The 19,474-nt window shown below is 40.5% G+C and overlaps 1 long non-coding RNA gene across 1 annotated transcript in view; it reads left to right on the forward strand.

Moving 5' to 3' along the window:
* Positions 1–8,158: 8,158 nt before the first annotated feature.
* Positions 8,159–19,474, forward strand: part of LOC133559043 (uncharacterized) — a 42,570-nt gene continuing 31,254 nt past the window's right edge. The window contains exons 1-2 of the long non-coding RNA XR_009808078.1: positions 8,159–8,402; positions 14,861–19,060. This is a non-coding gene — a long non-coding RNA (uncharacterized LOC133559043). The remainder of the gene's footprint in view (positions 8,403–14,860; positions 19,061–19,474) is intronic.

Below are 19,474 nucleotides of genomic sequence, written 5' to 3' on the forward strand. Positions count from 1 at the left end.
TACTTTTAAAAACACTGTGCGCGTTTCCGTCCTGTCTAATAAACAAAGTGTGACTAAATGTCTTGGTTGTTAAATATGTTTTATTGCACTGAAATGGAAATAATAAATGAAAGTGGGAAATAAAAAAAATAGTAATAGCCTACTACAATGCTTGCAATCAACAGTTAAAGGGGAACATTATCACCAGACCTATGCAAGCGTCAATATATACCTTGATGGTGCAGAAAAAGGACCATATATTTTTTTTAACCGATTTCCGAACTCTAAATGGGTGAATTTTGGCGAATTAAACGCCTTTCTGTTTATCGCGCTGGAGGCGATGACGTCAGAATGTGACGTCGCCGAGGTAATACAGCCGTCATTTTCATTTTCAACACATTACAAACACCGGGTCTCAGCTCTGTTATTTTCCGTTTTTTTTGACTATTTTTTGGAACCTTGGAGACATCATGCCTCGACGGTGTGTTGTCGGAGGGTGTAACAACACTAACAGGGAGGGATTCAAGTTGCACCACTGGCCCGAAGATGCGAAAGTGTCTGCTGCCAGACCCCCATTGAATGTGCTGGAGTGTTTCCACATTTTACCGGCAATGCTAAGGCAGACATGGCACAGAGATGTATGGATAACCTGCAGATGCATTTGCAACGATAGTCAACGAAATCACAAAGGTGAGTTTTGTTGATGTTGACTGCCAGCTAATTGATGCTAACATGCTACGCTAATCGATGCTAACATGCTATTTACCGGCGGTGCTAAAGCAGACATGGTACAGAGATGTATGGATAACCTGCAGATGCATTTGCAACTATATAACGTTTCCTTCCACCCACATTTAATGCGAAAAAAACACTTACCAATCGACGGATTTAAGTTGCTCCAGTGTCAAAAGATGCGAAAGTCCTGATCGTTTGGTCCGCACATTTTACCGGCGATGCTAACGCAGCTATTCGGCCATGCTATGGCTATGAATAGCGTCAATAGCTATTCGCTCAATAGCTTCAGTTTCTTCTTCAATACTTTCATACTCCAACCATCTGTTTCAATACATGCGTAATCTGTTGAATCGCTTAAGTCGCTGAAATCCGAGTTTGAATCCGAGCTTTTGTCGCTATATCTTGCTGTGGTATTCCCATTGTTTGTTTACATTGGCAGCACTGTGTGACGTCACAGGGAAATGGATAGCGGTTTCGAAGATAGCGAAAATAAGGCACTTTAAAGCTTTATTTAGGGATATTCCGAGACTGGTAAAATTTTGAAAAAAATTTCAAAAAATACAACAAGCCACTGGGAACTGATTTTTATTGTTTTTAACCCATTTGATATTGTCATAATGTTCCCCTTTAAAAAAATAGGCCTCGTTTGTTTAGTGCAAAAACAAATATTAAATTAAGAAACCCTTAACAAATGCCAACATAAATGTAAACTTAAATATGCAAACAAAAAGAAAATAAATACCTTCAAAATAAAACAAGTTAAGAGCCAGAAAAGCCAACATAAAAACTAAATGTTCTTTAGCTTATGTTTAAAAATATAACAAAGAAAATATCAACTTAAATGTGCAAACAAAATGAAAATAAATAGGGTACTTTAAATAAAACAAAACAAATATCAAACCAAGTGCCAGAAATGCCAACATAAAAACTAAAATTTCTGCAGCTTACATTTAAAAATATAAAATAGAAATATCAACTTAAATATGCAATAAAAATTGTATGTGTTGAGCTAATGGGGGGGGGGGGGGGGGGGGGGGGGGGGGGGACTGGGCGCGTGTGTGTGTTTGTTTTCATGTGGCTTGAGTCAACATTAGCCGTTAGCCTGGAGAATGAATGGAGAACGGATGCCAATGGCATGAAACATATCCCCGTGACGGGAGAAAAATCACTCGTGGTATTGGGCCAAGCAGAGCAGAGGGCGAGAGCGTTGTCGTTCGCTGAGTGATTCATGTCGTTAATCCGCCGTGAACGAATCGTTCGCTCAGTCCCTCCCCGTGCCTCCCCATGATGAGTAAGCTGGCTGCGTCGTTCGCCGACGTCGAGGGTTCGGTGAGTCACAGAATGCGCCAGTTCCATTTATACAGGCATGGTCGCGGCGGAGCTCAACTGAACTGAGAAAGGAACGAACCAGTTCATGAAGTGACTCGGTTTCAGTACGTTCACTGAAAAGATTTGTTCATTTGAACGAATCATTTGCAAACGACAACACTAGTCACACATGACACTGTCAGCTGACCTTCAGCGCCCTCCGGATGGGCTGCCGCTACTCTAATCGGCGCAGGTGCATGCAATCAACTGCTCCTGTTGTGGCTGGCAGCAGATGGCGACAGACTGATGCTGTAGCCATGCACAATACCTTCCTGCATCGTAAATGATCCACCCTACGGATAAAATAACGAAACGGTAAGATCCAAAGACTTAAGTCAACTTGAGGCTATTGGGGTGGTAGAGCTCGGTTGGTAGAGTGGCCGTGCCAGCAACTTGAGGGTTCCAGGTTCAATCCCAGCGTCTGGCATCCTAGTCACTGCCGTTGTGTCCTTGGGCAAGACACTTTACCCACCTGCTCCCAGTGCCACCCACACTGGTTTAAATATAACTTAGATATAGGGTTTCACTATGTAAAGCGCTTTGAGTCACTAGAGAAAAACGCTATATAAATATAATTGACTTCACTTCACTTGACCATCATTTTTTGATTAGAGTTCTGTGCACCGCAATTTCTTGACGGCACGATGTGCACTCTGAACTCCATTGTAAGATATGTGTTTCTACATTTATGCTTAAATGTACCATGTTCACATTAGTTAAGTTTGGAATTATGCTACCTTGATTTCGACTATAGTTTTGTTTTGATTATATTAAACATGCACCTGGGGATAGGTTGATTGGCAACACTAAATTGGCCCTAGTGTGTGAATGTGAGTGTGAATGTTGTCTGTCTATCTGTGTTGGCCCTGCGATGAGGTGGTGACTTGTCCAGGGTGTACCCCGCCTTATGCCCGATTGTAGCTGAGATAGGCGCCAGCGCCCACCGCGACCCCAAAAGGGAATAAGCGGTAGAAAATGGATGGATGGATGGATGGATAATTCAAATATTTGAATGATGATAATAATGTGTTGTGGCAGTTGCGCATGTCACCGGTGCGGCGGTTTGAGGAAACATCTGGTTGCTTTCCAAAACACGCCTTTAATGAACTGTCAAAATGAGAACGCTAAACAGGAAGTGCTTAAAGTTTATCGGCTTTATACGCTCAGACACTGAGACAAATTATTTCAGTTTTTGACATTTTTGAAGTGTTTTGTAGTCCAATGCATGTTAAAAGTACGGGGGGCAGCCTGGCGCGGTTGGGAGAGTGGCCATGCTGGCAACCTGATGGTTCCTGGTTCGATCCCCAGCTTCTACCAACGTAGTCACGTCTGTTCTGTCCTTGAGCAAGATACTTCAGTGTTTGAATGTGTGTGTGAAGATGTATGTGAATGGATGAATGTGGACATAGTGTCCAAGCGCTTTGAGTACCTTGAAGGTAGAAAAGCACTATACAAGTATAACCCATTCATTATCACAAATAAGTGGATACAAACTACTGTATTTCTTTACACAGTGGTCTCTCACCACATTGAGCTTCAAATACTGCGACTTCACCACATCCCGGAATTTTTAGGATTTTTTCAAATGTTTTAAAAGTATATTATCCATCCATCCATCCATCTTCTTCCGCTCATCCGAGGTCGGGTCGCGCGGGCAGCAGCCTAAGCACGGAAGCCCAGACTTCCCTCTCCCCAGCCACTTCGTCTAGCTCTTCCCGGGGGATCCCGAGGCGTTCCCAGGCCAGCCGGGAGACATAGTCTTCCCAACGTGTCCTGGGTCTTCCCCGTGGCCTCCTACCGGTTGGACGTGCCCTAAACACCTCCCTAGGGAGGAGTTCGGGTGGCATCCTGACCAGATGCCCGAACCACCTCATGTGGCTCCTCTCGATGTGGAGGAGCAGCGGCTTTACTTTGAGTTCCTCCCGGATGGCAGAGCTTCTCACCCTATCTCCACACGACGGAGGAAACTCATTTCGGCCGCTTGTACCCGTGATCTTATCCTCTCGGTCATGACCCAAAGCTCATGACCATAGGTGAGGATGGGAACGTAGATCGATCGGTAAATTGAGAGCTTTGCCTTCCGGCTCAGCTCTTTCTTCACCACAACGGATCGGTACAACGTCCGCATTACTGAAGACGCCGCACCGATCCGCCTGTCGATCTCACGATCCACTCTTCCCCCACTCGTGAACAAGACTCCTAGGTACTTGAACTCCTCCACTTGGGGCAGGGTCTCCTCCCCAACCCGGAGATGGCACTCCACCCTTTTCCGGGAGAGAACCATGGACTCGGATTTGGAGGGGCTGATTCTCATTCCGGCCGCTTCACACTCGGCTGCGAACCGATCCAGTGAGAGCTGAAGATCCCGGCCAGATGAAGCCAACAGGACCACATCGTCTGCAAAAAGCAGAGACCTAATCCCGCGGCCACCAAACCGGAACCCCTCAATGCCTTGACTGCACCTAGAAATTCTTTCCATAAAAGTTATGAACAGAATCGGTGACAAAGGGCAGCCTTGGCGGAGTCCAACCCTCACTGGAAACGTGTCCGACTTACTGCCAGCAATGCGGACCAAGCTCTGACACTGATCATACAGGGATCGGACTGCCACAATAAGACAGTCCGATACCCCATACTCTCTGAACACTCCCCACAGGACTTCCCTAGGGACACGGACGAATGCCTTCTCCAAGTCCACAAAGCACATGTAGACTGGTTGGGCAAACTCCCATGCACCCTCAAGAACCCTGCCGAGAGTATAGAGCTGGTCAACAGTTCCACGACCAGGACGAAAACCACACTGTTCCTCCTGAATCCGAGGTTCGACTATTCGGCGTAGTAAGTATATTAAACATTTTTTTAAAGTCCTAAATGAATTATTTTCAGGGATGCAAATAGAGACATGAATACTACAGTAGCATTGACCACTATAGAAGATATTTATGAAAGACATGACAACTGGTGGATTTTTTTTCAATGCATTCAAAATATTAAATAAATGCATACTATGGTACCTATGGGAGCCGTTCAATTCTGCCTATGGAGTCTTTAAAAAAACATCCAAACAGCTCCATTAGGGTTTTATATACATGATGTAAGTATATATGTAATGTAGTAACAGGGACATGTATAATAACCTTTAATATTTACGTGTTTTGATTATTTTAAATATATGTGGCACATGAATTTTTCTTCATCACCAATTATTACTCACTGCAGACTTCAGGAGAGCCAAAAAATACAATAAAACATAACTTACTGTACAATGTATGCTGTCGTTAGGATGCCGACTGCCAAGACGTTCATATATTCTCATTTAGATGAAGAATGACTCATAATCTTCACAAAGACACAAGGTGGAAGGCAAAGGAGTGCTTTTCGTGGTTTGATTGATTGATTGATTGATTGAAACTTTTATTAGTAGATTTCACAGTTCAGTACATATTCCGTACAATGGTGGTGTCTCGTCCTCGCCAGTTCCAGGTCCTTTATGGCTGTCAACATGTCCCAGCTTGTCAAATTATTTTAACAGCCACCTTCTGTCCAGGTGTGATGCATGATTTATGATCTGAAATAAACTTACAGGGAGTAAGGAAGCAAGGAAGCAGCTGATAAGTCGATGATGTAAACAGCGGCACACGGGAAGTGATTACGGCGCCACTATAAAGAGTTTGACTGCGTAAGTTCTTATAATAATAATAATAATAATAATAATAATAAAAATAATTTATATCGCACTTTCCTAAACACTCAAAGCACTCACAGAGAAGTAGGATAATAACAATATAAATAATACTTAGTTGATATTCCAGTCAGAAAAATGTAAATGGAGTATTGTTGGCGCTTCATCAATGGTTCTTTATTGGATTTTATGGGTGGAATAGTGGAGCTCCCATTGGCTTACAGCGGACTTTTATTTATGTTTCTTTAATATTTAGATTTTTTAAAATCCATCCATTGTCTTGTATTTCATAATGGTTATGAACAAAAGGCAAAATTTAAAAAAAAAAGTGCACTTCCCTAGGGGAATCATCCCACAAAAGATGAAGCCTTTGAAAGTGGAATTCTTTCCCATTCTTGTTTTATGTAGAGCTTCAGTCGTTCAACAGTCCGGGGTCTCCGCTGTCGTATTTTACGCTTTATAATGCGCCACACATTTTTGATGGGAGACAGGTCTGGACTGCAGGCAGGCCAGGAAAGTACCCACACTCTTTTTTTACGAAGCCACGCTGTTGTAACACGTGCTGAATGTGGCTTGGCATTGTCTTGCTGAAATAAGCAGGGGTGTCCATGAAAAAGACGGCGCTCAGATGGCAGCACATGTTGTTCCAAAACCTGCATGTACCTTTCAGCATTAATGGTGCCTTCACAGATGTGTAAGTTACCCATGCCTTGGGCACTAATAGACCCCCATACCATCACAGATGCTGGCTTTTGAACTTTGCGTTGATAACAGTCTGGATGCTTCGCTTCCCCTTTGGTCCGGATGACACAATGTGGAATATTTTCAAAAAATAATTTGAAATTGGACTCGTCAGACCACAAAACACTTTTCCACTTTGCATCAGTCCATCTTAGATGATCTCGGGCCCTGAGAAGCTGGCGGCATTTCTGGATGTTGTTGATAAATGGCTTTCACTTTGCATAGTAGAGCTTTTACTTGCACTTACAGAAGTAGCGACCAAATGTATTTAGTGACAGTGGTTCTCTAAAGTGATCCTGAGCCCATGTGGTGATATCCTTAAGAGATTGATGTTGGTTTTTGATACAGTGCCGTCTGAGGGATCGAGGGTCACCGTCATTCAATGTTTACCGCTTACGTGGAGTGATTTCTCCAGATTCTCTGAACCTTTTGATGATATTATGGACCGTTGATGTTGAAATCCCTAAATTTCTTGCAATTGCACTTTGAGAAACGTTGTTCTTAAACTGTTTGACTATTTGCTCATGCAGTTGTGGACACAGGAGTGTACCTCGCCCCATGCTTTCTTGTGAAAGACTGAGCATTTTTAGCGAAGCTGTTTTTATATCCAATCATGGCACCCACCTGTTTCCAATTAGCCTGCACACCTGTGGGATGTTCCAAATAAGTGTTTGATGAGCAATCCTCAACTTTATCAGTATTTATTGCCACCTTTCCCAACTTCTTCGTCACATGTTGCTGGCATCAGATTCTAAAGTTAAGGATTATTTGAAAAAAAAAAAAAGTTTATCAGTTTGAACATCAAATATGTTGTCTTTGTAGCATATTCAACTGAATATGGGTTGAAAATGATTTGCAAATCATTGTATTCCGTTTATATTTACATCTAACACAATTTCCCAACTCATATGGAAACGGGGTTTGTATAAAGCCGTCAGCCAAGAGTGTGGAGCTACTATGAGAAAACCTTTCGTAGGGTTCGTCATGCTACTGTGCAAACAAATATTTAGGATTATTTTTACGAGGTGTTTGAGATTAGACTAATAATTAGTTTTAGCTGAGGTAATAATCGTGTTTATAATTTATTAATCTATCGCTCCATGCCAGAGAAAATACCTCTAGTTTAGTTGCACACCATTTGCGTTCCTGCTTTTTACATGATTGTTTAAAAGCGCTGGTTTCTTCCATGAACCAGGGGGTACACCTCTTACGGGCCTTTTTAAGTTTTAACTGTGCTACAGTACATTTGCAATGGCGTTGCGCAAGGCGTCATTAAAGTTGTTGTTGAGGCTGTCGATGGAGCTGACAAAATTTGGGAACGGTGCCATCAGCCAGGGAAGTATGCCAGAGAGCGTGGTAGTTGTAACAGAATTCATGTTACTGCTCCTAAAGCATTGGTTATTAACACAATAACGACAGTGGGGCAGATATCTTGTTATTTCCTGCTTTGTTTACAGCAGACCTGGGCATGGGTCCCGTTAAAGGGGAACATTATCACAATTTCAGAAGGGTAAAAACCAATAAAACTCCGTTTCCCGTGGCTTATTTTGTTTTTCAAAGTTTTTTTCAAAATTTTACCCGTCACGCAATATCCCGAAAAAGGGCTTTATATCCACCCGTCCATTTTCCTGTGACGTCACAGCCTGACATCACCACAAACAAAGATGGCGGATAGCACAGAAAGGTATAGCATAGTAGCTCGGATTCAGACTCGGATTTCAGCGGCGCAAGCTATTCAACAGATTACGCATGTATTGAAACGGATGGTTGGAGTGTGGAGGCAGATAGCGAAAACGAAATTGAAGAAGAAACTGAAGCTATTGAGCCATATCACGACAGACAGCGGAACAGGAGGAAGCAAGAACGAATACGGCGATCGCCTTCTAAGCAACTATTGGTATGTGTTTGTTTGGCATTAAATGTGGGTGGAGGGAAAGGCTGGATGTAAATATAGCTACAATCAATCAATCAATGTTTATTTATATAGCCCTAAATCACAAATCCTCGAAAGAACCCACACAAGGGCAAGGAAAACTCACACCCAGTGGGCAGGGAGAATTCACACCCAGTGGGACGCCAGTGACAATGCTGACTATGAGAAACCTTGGAGGGGACCTCAGATGTGGGCAACCCCCCCCCAGGGGACCGAAAGCAACGGATGTCGAGCGGGTCTAACATACTGTGAAAGTTCAATCCACAGTGGCTCCAACACAGCCGGACATAGGAGGGGGTGACATAGGAGAAAAAGAAAATAAGCGGCAGATCAACTGGTCTAAAGAGGAAGTCTATTTAAAGGCTAGAGTATACAAATGAGTTTTAAGGTGAGACTTAAAGGCTTCTACTGAGGTAGCATCTCGAACTGTTACCGGGAGGGCATTCCAGAGTACTGGAGCCCGAACGGAAAACGCTCTATAGCCCGCAGACTTTTTTTGGGCTTTAGGAATCACCAATAAGCCGGTGTCTTTTGAACGCAGATTTCTTGCCGGGACATATGGTAAAATACAATCGGCAAGATAGGATGGAGCTAGACCGTGTAGTATTTTATACGTAAGTAGTAAAACCTTAAAGTCACATCTTAAGTGCACAGGAAGCCAGTGCAGGTGAGCCAGTACAGGCGTATTGTGATCAAACTTTCTTGTTCTTGTCAAAAGTCTAGCAGCCGCATTTTGTACCAACTGTAATCTTTTAATGCTAGACATGGGGAGACCCGAAAATAATACATTACAGTAATCGAGACGAGATGTAACAAACGCATGGATAATGATCTCAGCGTCTTTAGGGGACAAAATGGAGTGAATTTTAGCGATATTACAAATGAGGCATAATGATGCAATATGTACATACAGCTAGCCTAAATAGCATGTTAGCATCGATTAGCTGGCAGTCATGCTGTGAGCAAATATGTTTGATTAGCACATAATTCGATAACATCAACAAAACTCACCTTTGGGATTTTGTTGACTTTATCATTGGAAATGCATCTGCTTTGAGTGTCGCAGGATATCCACACATTTCTGTGCCATCTCTGTCGTAGCATCACTATCGTCGGTAAAGTGAGCGAGGGACCTTCGCATATTTTGACCACTGGTGCGGTGCACTATTGGTATGTGTTTGTTTGGCATTAAATGTGGGTGGAGGGAAAGGCTGGATGTAAATATAGCTACAAATGAGGCATAATGATGCAATATGTACATACAGCTAGCCTAAATAGCATGTTAGCATTGATTAGCTGGCAGTCATGCCGTGAGCAAATACGTCTGATTAGCACATAAGTCAATAACATCAACAAAACTCACCTTTGTGATTTCGTTGACTTTATCATTGGAAATGCATCTGCTTTGAGTGTCGCAGGATATCCACACAGCTCTGTGCCATCTCTGTCGTAGCATCGCTATCGTCGGTAAAGTGTGCGAGGGACTTTCGCATCTTTTGACCACTGGTGCGGTGCAACTTGAATCTGTCGATTGGTATGTGTTTGTTTGGCATTATATGTGGGTGGAGGGAAAGGCTGGATGCAAATATACCTACCAATGAGGCATAATGATGAAAAATATGTACATACGGTTAGCCTAAATAGCATGTTAGCATCGATTAGCATGCCGTGACCATTGATATGTCTGATCAGCACACTCCACGTGAGTCAACTTGAATCCGTCCCTGATCGTGTTGTTACACCCTCCGACAACACACCGACGAGGCATGATCTCTCCAAGTTACGGAAAACAGTCGAAAAAACGGAAAATAACAGAGTTGATTTGTCTTGGTGTGTGTAACGTGCTTGAGAAAATGGCGGATTACTTCCTGTTGTGATGTCACGGGTGAAAGGTCATTGCTCCGACAGCAAACAATTGAAAGGCGTTTGAATCGCCAAATTCACCCTTTTAGAGTTCGGAAATTGGTTAAAAAAACATATGTTCTTTTTTCTGCAACATCAAGGTATATATTGACGCTTACATAGGTCTGGTGATAATGTTCCCCTTTAAGCATTTCAATCTGGCCCACCGGACATTCCCATATAATTATTTTAGATGATTAAAACGGAAACTAGCTGCCATTATGATGTGCAGTGATGTTTTCAAATTACCGTAAGTCTTGACCTATACAAAGTATTTAAATGGTTGGAATCTGCGTGTGGGCATGTTATATTAGTTACTATGGTCGTCTAAGTCACAGCAGCTCAGACGTGGCACAAAGCAGTGTGGGTGTGGAGCGTTTCCACAGAGTGTTTTCCAGAGCGGACGGCCTGAAATGCGGGTGTCAGGGACAGACGCGGAAGGAGATTTTTACAAAAAAGTTCTGCAAGAAAAGTGATATATTAGATTTTAGGTGGGTTTTCTTTACGCTTAGCGTTCATATTTTGCCGTATTTGTTGCATTTTTGTTGTGTTTCTCTTGATTGTAAATAATATCGATCGAGAAGGGATGTGAGAAGTAAAAGAAGAGCGACGTTCATATGTTGTCAATATTCAGTGTTGTATCATTCCTTGTTAATCATAACACATTCTTTATTTTCATGTACTTTCTAGGTGTCTCGTTCAGTAGAAAATTAAATATTCCATTTCGTTTTTTAGGGCTGTTTGTCATAACGATTTTAGCATTCAATCAGACATTATTGTGAGGTTTTTGTGTTAATGTTCCTAAAAATAGGACCCAAATACACACATATTGTACAGCAGATTGTCAAAATTTGTGTTTGTGTGTGTGTGTGTGGGTGTGTGTGTGTGTGTGTGTGTGTGTGTGTGTGTGTGTGTGTGTGTGTGTGTGTGTGTGTGTGTGTTTCTACCCTTCTTGAGACATCAACAAGGTAAAGTACCTTCCATATGAGGACCGGTGAACAAGTTAGGACCAAAATCATGGTCCGAATAAGGAAAAACCATTGCATTTAATAGAGCAGTGTTTTTCAACCTTTTTCGAGCCAAGGCACATTTTTTTCATTGGAAAAATCCAGAAGCACACCACTAGCGAAAAACATAAAAAAAATGAAACCCAGCAGCCGATATTGACATTAAAAAGTAGTTCTCGAAATTGTTGGATATAAATTCAAACCATAACCAACCATGCATCATTATAGCTCTTGTCTCAAAGTAGGTGTACTGTCACGATCTGTCATACCAGGCCGTGACTTATTTTGACTTTGTTGGTGTTTTCCTCTGTGTAGTGTTTTAGTTCTTGTCTTGCGCTCCTATTTTGTTGTTGGTTGTCATGTCATGTACTGATGTAGTTTGTGGACGCCATCTGCTGCTCCACACGCTGAAAGTCTTTGCTGTCGTCCAGCATTCTGTTTGTGTTTACTTTGCAGCCAGTACAGTTTTAGTTTAGTTTTGCATGGCTACCCCTAAGCTTCAATGCCTTTTCTTAGCAGAACTCGCCTTTTGTTTATTTTTTGGTTAAAGCGTTAGATACCTTTTTACCTGCACGCTGCCTTCTGCTGTTGTATGCATATTGTGATCACAACAAACCATGTTCCCGACATCTACGAAGCAATTAACTACCTGTTGCTACCTTCTTATATGGAAGAGTATTACATGGTTAATCTGCTGAGCTGTAGACAGTACAGACACACTCAACAACAGCACATTTGCGGATCATAATTACTGGTTTGCAAAAAATATTTTTGACCCAATTCATCGAAATGACATCATCTCATCTCCCACGGCACACCAGACAATCTGTCAGCGGCACAGTAGTTGAAAAACACTGTAATGGAGTGTCTCATTTGCAAACCTGGTGGTGAAATCCATCAAAATTAGGGTGGTCCCAAAAAGGAGGAATTTTTCAAATTGACTGTCTATCGGTTTTAAAAGTGCTCCCCCTCTGGTCAACATATGAAATAACAATTGTAAGTTAAAAAAAAAACAAAAAAACAATTGGCCCTCTTTGGCCAAAATTATGAAAACAAATTATATATGTACATAAAGACATACTGTAATAACTTAAAGTAATTAATGAAGATTAAAAACCAATGACAAACAAAAAAAAATAAACAAAAAATATTTTTAGTAAAAGCTTACATTTTTTATGTTTGCATTCTATGTATATATTGTTACTGTTGTAAATACAAATCTTTATATATCTACAAAGGGTGGTCTTAAAGAGGTAGGCATTTTTTGGAGGTCACAAGAAGGTAACAAATACAAAAATTGTGTGTGCGTGTGTGCGTGCATGCATGCGTATATATATATACATATATATATATATATTTATATATATATATATATATATATATATATATATATATATATATATATATATATATATATATATATATATATATATATATATATACTGTATATATATACAGTGTGTATATATATATGGTGTGTGTGTGTATATATATATATATATATATACATAATATATATATATATATATATATATATATATATATATATATATATATATATATATATATATATATATGTATGTATGTATGTATGTGTGTATATATATATATATATATATGTCTTAATTAGACATCCAGAGAATAGTGCTCGATACCGTGGTAGAGCGCAATATATGTGTGTGTGGCAAAAATCACAAGATTACTTCATCTCTACAGAACTGTTTCATGAGGGGTTCCCTCAATTGTCAGGAGATTTTCTGACGATAGACGGAACCCCTCATGAAACAGTTCTGTAGAGATGAAGTAGTCTTGTGATTTTTCCCACACACACATTATATATACATATACATATATACATATATATATATATATATATATATATACACTTTGTGCCGGCGCAACGCAGCCTAATTTGCATGCGTAGAAAATGCGCATGTCATGTTCACCTCCGGTGTTGCTTTGTGTGAAAGTTCTTTAATGTTATTTATCTGAACTATATTTAGTGTTGTGGTATTGCAATTAAATACAATCCAGTGGTCTGAGGAGCCCTATTGTAGGGAATCACACCTGAGCCATCATAAATTAATGAAAATTTTAATAAACATGTGAAAGTACACAATGTGATAAAGAATATTTTACAACAATCAAACTAGGGATCTAGATATCTGGTCAAGACACTCTTCGCTCTTTTGCCTTCACCTTCATTGGCCATTTGTTTTTGGTGACTTTACATACTCTGGACCTAGACGTTGAGTCCGCAACATACCTGGCGGACAATAACGCTTTCGCCATTTACCTTAGTCCTCCCTCGACGGCCAGGTGATACAAATTATTTTTATTTAGCCTTAATTTAACCAAGTAATATCCCTTTGAGATCAAAGATATCTTTTCCAAGGGAGACCTAGCCAAGAGGGCAGCAGCAAAGTTACATTAAAAACAGTAAACAACACATAAAGCATTACATTTACAACATTAAAACATGCTCACATAACACATGTGCATACAGACCAGGTAGACTGCAATCCTTTCACAGAAGCTTGAAACTCATTTAATGTAGCAAGGGTTTGAAGTTGAAGATTTAATTATAGGTTATTCCAAGCCTTCGGTGCTGAAAACCTAAATGCTTTCTTGCCCAGTTCAGTTGTTCCTTTGGCAACGACAAATTGCAGAACATTCATTGAACGAAGATTGCGACTTCCTTGTTTCTTTGTTAAAAGACAAGACAGATAAGATGGAGTGATACCCAGAATGGTTTTGTAGTTGAACACATACCAATGATTGGACAAAAAAGCACACTGTACCTTTATTATCACATCCATGGGAGCCCGCATTCTCGTTGACTCTCCTTCGACAAATGGAAAAAGTTTTTCGGTAAGTAGAATCACAGCTGACCTGGACATTCGAAAGTTCTCTTGCCGTCTGAGAAGTGTTGTATACCGAATAGCTGCAATCGCTTTCTCTTAAGGTATTCATGTGTGATTCCCACAAGCGTCTGTACATGTAGAAGAAGGAGAAACACGGGCATGTCTGGATGACTCGCCTCCATATTTCCAGTGGTTAGCTCCGGTTGTTATGAAACCACTTTATTAGGAAGCTAGCTGTGGCGTGTTATTTCTGACGTCACTTCCTCTCCGAACTCACTTTGTAAACGATCAATGAGTCCATACGAAGCTAAGTGCCGGAGATTCAAGAAATACCCGGCTGACTTACCCCTGTAAGAATTTGTCCAAGGAGGGGCACCTTAAACGACGGTTTAGTATGGCTAAAGCGGGGCATAGGCTAAGTAATTACGACTTAGTGTAAACATGGCCTCAGATACTGTCATTAGGCTAAACATGTAGTCTCTTCTCACGGATATGGCCATCACCTTTGCATACCAATGTTTTATTGCCTTTTCTTCCGCGAGAATTATTCCAATCCACTAGGGCTGCAATTAAATCAACTGGGTATGTATTGAGTTACATGTAAATGATGCGACTATGTACGTTCATAATATGGTTTCTCTCATTTCAGAAAGAAACAAACCACCATTAGTGACTTGGTACAAAGGAAGGTGTGCACACCACGGCGAGCGGCTGCCCTGACTGATGCTATCCTGAATATGTTGCTAACTCACATGAGGCGACTATCAAAGGTGGAAGATGAAGGTTTTAGACAAATGATTCACGTCCTCAACCCTGGTTACACTCTTTCCTCGAGGAACCCTTTTACCAAACTGATGGAGAGGAAGTACGAGCAGACATTTCATGCAGTGTAGACTGACATAAGAGCCACCCAGAGCAAAATTGCTCTCACTTCTGAGGTGTGGACAAGTGTAGCCACGGAAGCCTACCTTGGAAATAAATACATGCCACTACATTGGAGACGAATGGAATACGAAGACAATTTGCCTTACGACCATGCCACTAGAGCAGGGGTCGGGAACCTTTTTGGCTGAGAGAGCCATACAAGCCAAATATTTTAAAAAGTACTTCCTTGAGAGCCATATAATATTTTTTTAAGACTGAACACAACTAAATGTGTGCATTTGTAAGTAAAAACGACATTTTTAGAGTATAATAAAATAAGTCTTATTCTTTTTAATACCACTGTTATTCTGAAGCGAACCAACAATAAATAAAATACTTCTTACCATTAATGCGACTTCTTGAACAGGTGCGGTAAAAGCCAGATGGAGGGATTAAAATGCATGAGAATGTTTTATATTTTGAACGTTATTTTTGACACTGTGACTACCAGCAGAATTATTCATTACTTATCATGTTAATGTCAGCTAAGATTTATCTGAGAGCCAGGTGCAGGCATCAAAAGAGCCACGTCTGGCTCTAGAGCTATAGGTACCCTACCCCTGCACTAGAGGAAAGACATTCTGCATCCAATATTATCAGAATGGTTGGAATAGGTTTGAAATTCTCCTAAGAAAAATTATTGCTATCGTGCAGGACAATGGTGCACTTTATTAAAAAAAATAACATTTTCGTAACACTTGCCTTCTTTTATTTGGCAAGTCGAAAGGACATGGTGCCAGTATGCTGTTTTTTTAAATAAAGTATTGGAAAGGATAGAAATGTAGTATGTCTCTTTCATCCGATTATTAATCGAAGTAATAATCAACAGATTAATTATCAAATTAATCGTTAGTTGCAGCCCTACAATCCACACATAAATGTCAGTACTAAAGGGACGGTATAGCTCGGTTGGTAGAACGACCGTGTCAGCAACTTGAGGGTTGCAGGTTCGATCCCCGCTTCCGCCATCCTAGTCACTGCCGTTGTGTCCTTGGGCAAGACACTTTACCCACCTGCTCCCAGTGCCACCCACACTGCTTTAAATGTAAGAATTAGATATTGGGTTTCACTATGTAAAGCGCTTTGAGTCACTAGAGAAAAAGCGCTATATAAATATAATTCACTTCACTTCACTAGAGGGCCCTATGCCCAAAGTGAAATACCTACAATTTCAACTGGTGGTTTGCTTCCTCCCAGATGAATGAAAACATTTACCACATGCAAAACATAATATGAGTTAATTAATTAACTTCATTAACATATATAAATTAAAAACTAATTCAGAATTTGCGACTTTTCCACCTTAAAAAAAGGCTAAACTGTGGTGTAAACCTGAGTTACTGAGGTTCTCGACTCTGAATGGAAAAGCACCGAGAACACACACTTGGTTAAATAGAGAAAATAAAAATCATAACAAAGTTTCAGTATGCAAACTAGTGAAAGGGTTATTACCCCTGCAAAGGAAACGCTACACCTCTGGGGTGAGGCACCGTGTCCAAGTTCCAGTTGGCTGACTGCGCGGTTCGGCCGGCAAGAGTTTCCGGTCTGACAACAGCGAGTCTTGAAGAGCCTCAAGCACGTCCTCCATGTAGAAACATCTTTCCAACACTATTAGTAAAATATTATGGTGCAGACAAATTGATTTTTTAGATTAAAGGCCTACTGAAACCCACTACTACCGACCACGCAGTCTGATAGTTTATATATCAATGATGAAATATTAACATTGCAACACATGCCAATACAGCCTTTTTAGTTGACTAAATTGCAATTTTAAAACGTGGCGGTATGATGACGCATGCGTTTGACGTCACCGGTCGTAGCGGACATTTTTTTCCAGCCCGATCCAAGCTATAAATAGTCTGCTTTAATCGCATAATTACGCAGTATTCTGGACATCTGTGTTGCCTAATATTTTGCAATTTGTTCAATTAATAATGGAGAAGTCAAAGTAGAAAGATGGAGGTTGGAAGCTTTTAGCCTTTAGCAACACAAACACAGCCGGTGTTTCCTTTTTTAAAATTCCCGAAGGTGAAGCTTTACTATGGAACAGAGCGGTCAATTTTCTCGCATTTTCGGTGAGAAAATTGTGGTAATAAGTCGGCTCTTACCGTAGACATGAGCGGAGCTTGCGTCCTCCCACCGGAGATACTGGCGGTCACCACACCCGTGGCCACACTCCTCTGACTTTCAGGTACCATATAATCTCACTAAAACACTACTAACACAATAGGCAGATAAGGGATTTTCCAGAATTATCCTAGTAAATGTGTCTAATAACATCTGAATCGCTCTCACTGCCCTCGCCTTTTTTTTTTTTTCTAGTCCTTCACTCTCACTATCCTCATCCACGAATCTTTCATCCTCGCTCTAGCTGCTGGTGGCTATGATTGTAAACAATGTGAGGATGTGAGGAGCCCTACAACCAGTGACGTCACGCGCACATCGTCTGCTACTTCCGGTAAAGGCAAGGCTTTTTTATTAGCGACCAAAAGTTGCGAACTTTATCGTCGATGTTCTCTACTAAATCCTTTCAGCAAAAATATGGCAATATCGCGAAATGATCAAGTATGACACATAGAATGGACCTGCTATCCCCGTTTAAATAAGAAAATCTCATTTCAGTAGGCATTTAAGAGATGTGGGAGCTGAGCCAAAATACAGTCATTTGTTTAGTTTACATTATATCACACCAGGAAGCAGCATTGTTCTTTTGTGACCACCAAAATTGGAGGTAGATAGAAATTATCGCTGACTCTCAATAAACCAGGGATGCTCAAAGTGGGGCCCGCGGGCCAATTTTGGCCCATCGTCTCATTTTTTTGGGCCGGCCAAAGGCCCTTTGATGGCATGTCCGCAAGGCTACACTATAAAAAAAAAAAGTCAGGAGGCGTTATTGTCACCTGGCAACTCGAGTGCTAGAAATGTACTGTAAAATCATTAGTGGTGCCATATTTTCACTCACCGTAATGCCCTGTAAGAACAGGGAACATGTATATTTTACCGTAAAAAAGTAGCAGCTCTGTCGCCAGAATTTTACGGTAAAAAAAAAAGTGATGCTGTTTTTGAATTTATAGTAATGCACTGTAAAAAATATGCCTCTAAAATATATATTAGGGGAAAAAAACTGTTGGTACACAGTAACAGTGGTACTGTTAAAATGGTACAGCTTTTCAAAATACATTAATTTGGTATGAAACAGTGGTTCTTAACCCGGGTTCGATCGAACCCTAGGGGTTCGGTGACTCGGCCTCAGGAGTTCGGCAGAGGTCAAAACACACCCGACTCATCGTCTTAATAAAAACTTCTCCCTATCTGCGTATTATGGATACGGCAACAGCAGAATTCACACTGATTTGCAGGTGTGTAATTTGTTGTGACTTTATGCAGTCTAGTGTGAGTTTAGTGTCGGTTTTGTTCTTTGAACAAGGTGATGTTCTTGCACGGTTCATTTTGTGACCAGTAAAAAAACATGGTAACACTTTAGCATGGGGGATAAATGTAATAGTGTGATGTTGTTGCGCTATATTATGAACGAGACAGGGTGTTATGTTTTATTTTGAAGTACTAGTTTTATTTTGAAGAACCGGATGTCCAGTGCAGGAAGTGACTCTGCGTTTTTTTCGGATATTTACTTCCTCTTCAATCGGACTTTTGCTGATGAGGTAATATTTCTTCATTGCGCTGTATTTCTTGTGTAAATATTATTTCTAAACTTTCATAATACTTTAAAAGTTAAAACATTAATGTTGTAGGTATAAGTGATGTGTTGTTTTAAGTATTTTTTTATGCACAATTTTGTTAAGTCAGGATTAGAGCGTCGAATGTTTGAAATGTTTGGTCATAATTACACATGGTATTTACGCAGGTATCACTCCGCCAGAAAAGTAAAGACCTGTGTATGTGTTTCATGTTTCCAACAAAGGTATGTGGATTTGTGTATTATTTTTTTTTTGTGATAAAACATTTTTGTTATTGTAATTTAAATTATTATTTTTATATGAATGAATGTTGTTTACCTCCTCTTCTATCAGACTTTTGCTGATGAGGTATCACTCCGCCAGAAAAGTAGAGACCTGTGTATGTGTTTCATGTTTCCAACAAAGGTGTCCAATAAATGATAAAACGACGGAATGGTGGAGTGTCACCTATTTAAAAAACTACACAACGCAGAATAAGACTCACTACAAATATTCACTATTAATTAGTTGCTTATTAACATGCAAATTAGTAACATATTGGCTCTTAACTAATATCTCCGTAATATCGCTAAAATTCGCTCCATTTTGTCCACTAAAGATGCTGAGATCACTATCCATGCATTTGTTACGTCTCGTCT

This window comes from Nerophis ophidion, linkage group LG09, assembly GCF_033978795.1.
Source record: "Nerophis ophidion isolate RoL-2023_Sa linkage group LG09, RoL_Noph_v1.0, whole genome shotgun sequence".
Classification (NCBI taxonomy): Eukaryota; Metazoa; Chordata; class Actinopteri; order Syngnathiformes; family Syngnathidae; genus Nerophis; species Nerophis ophidion.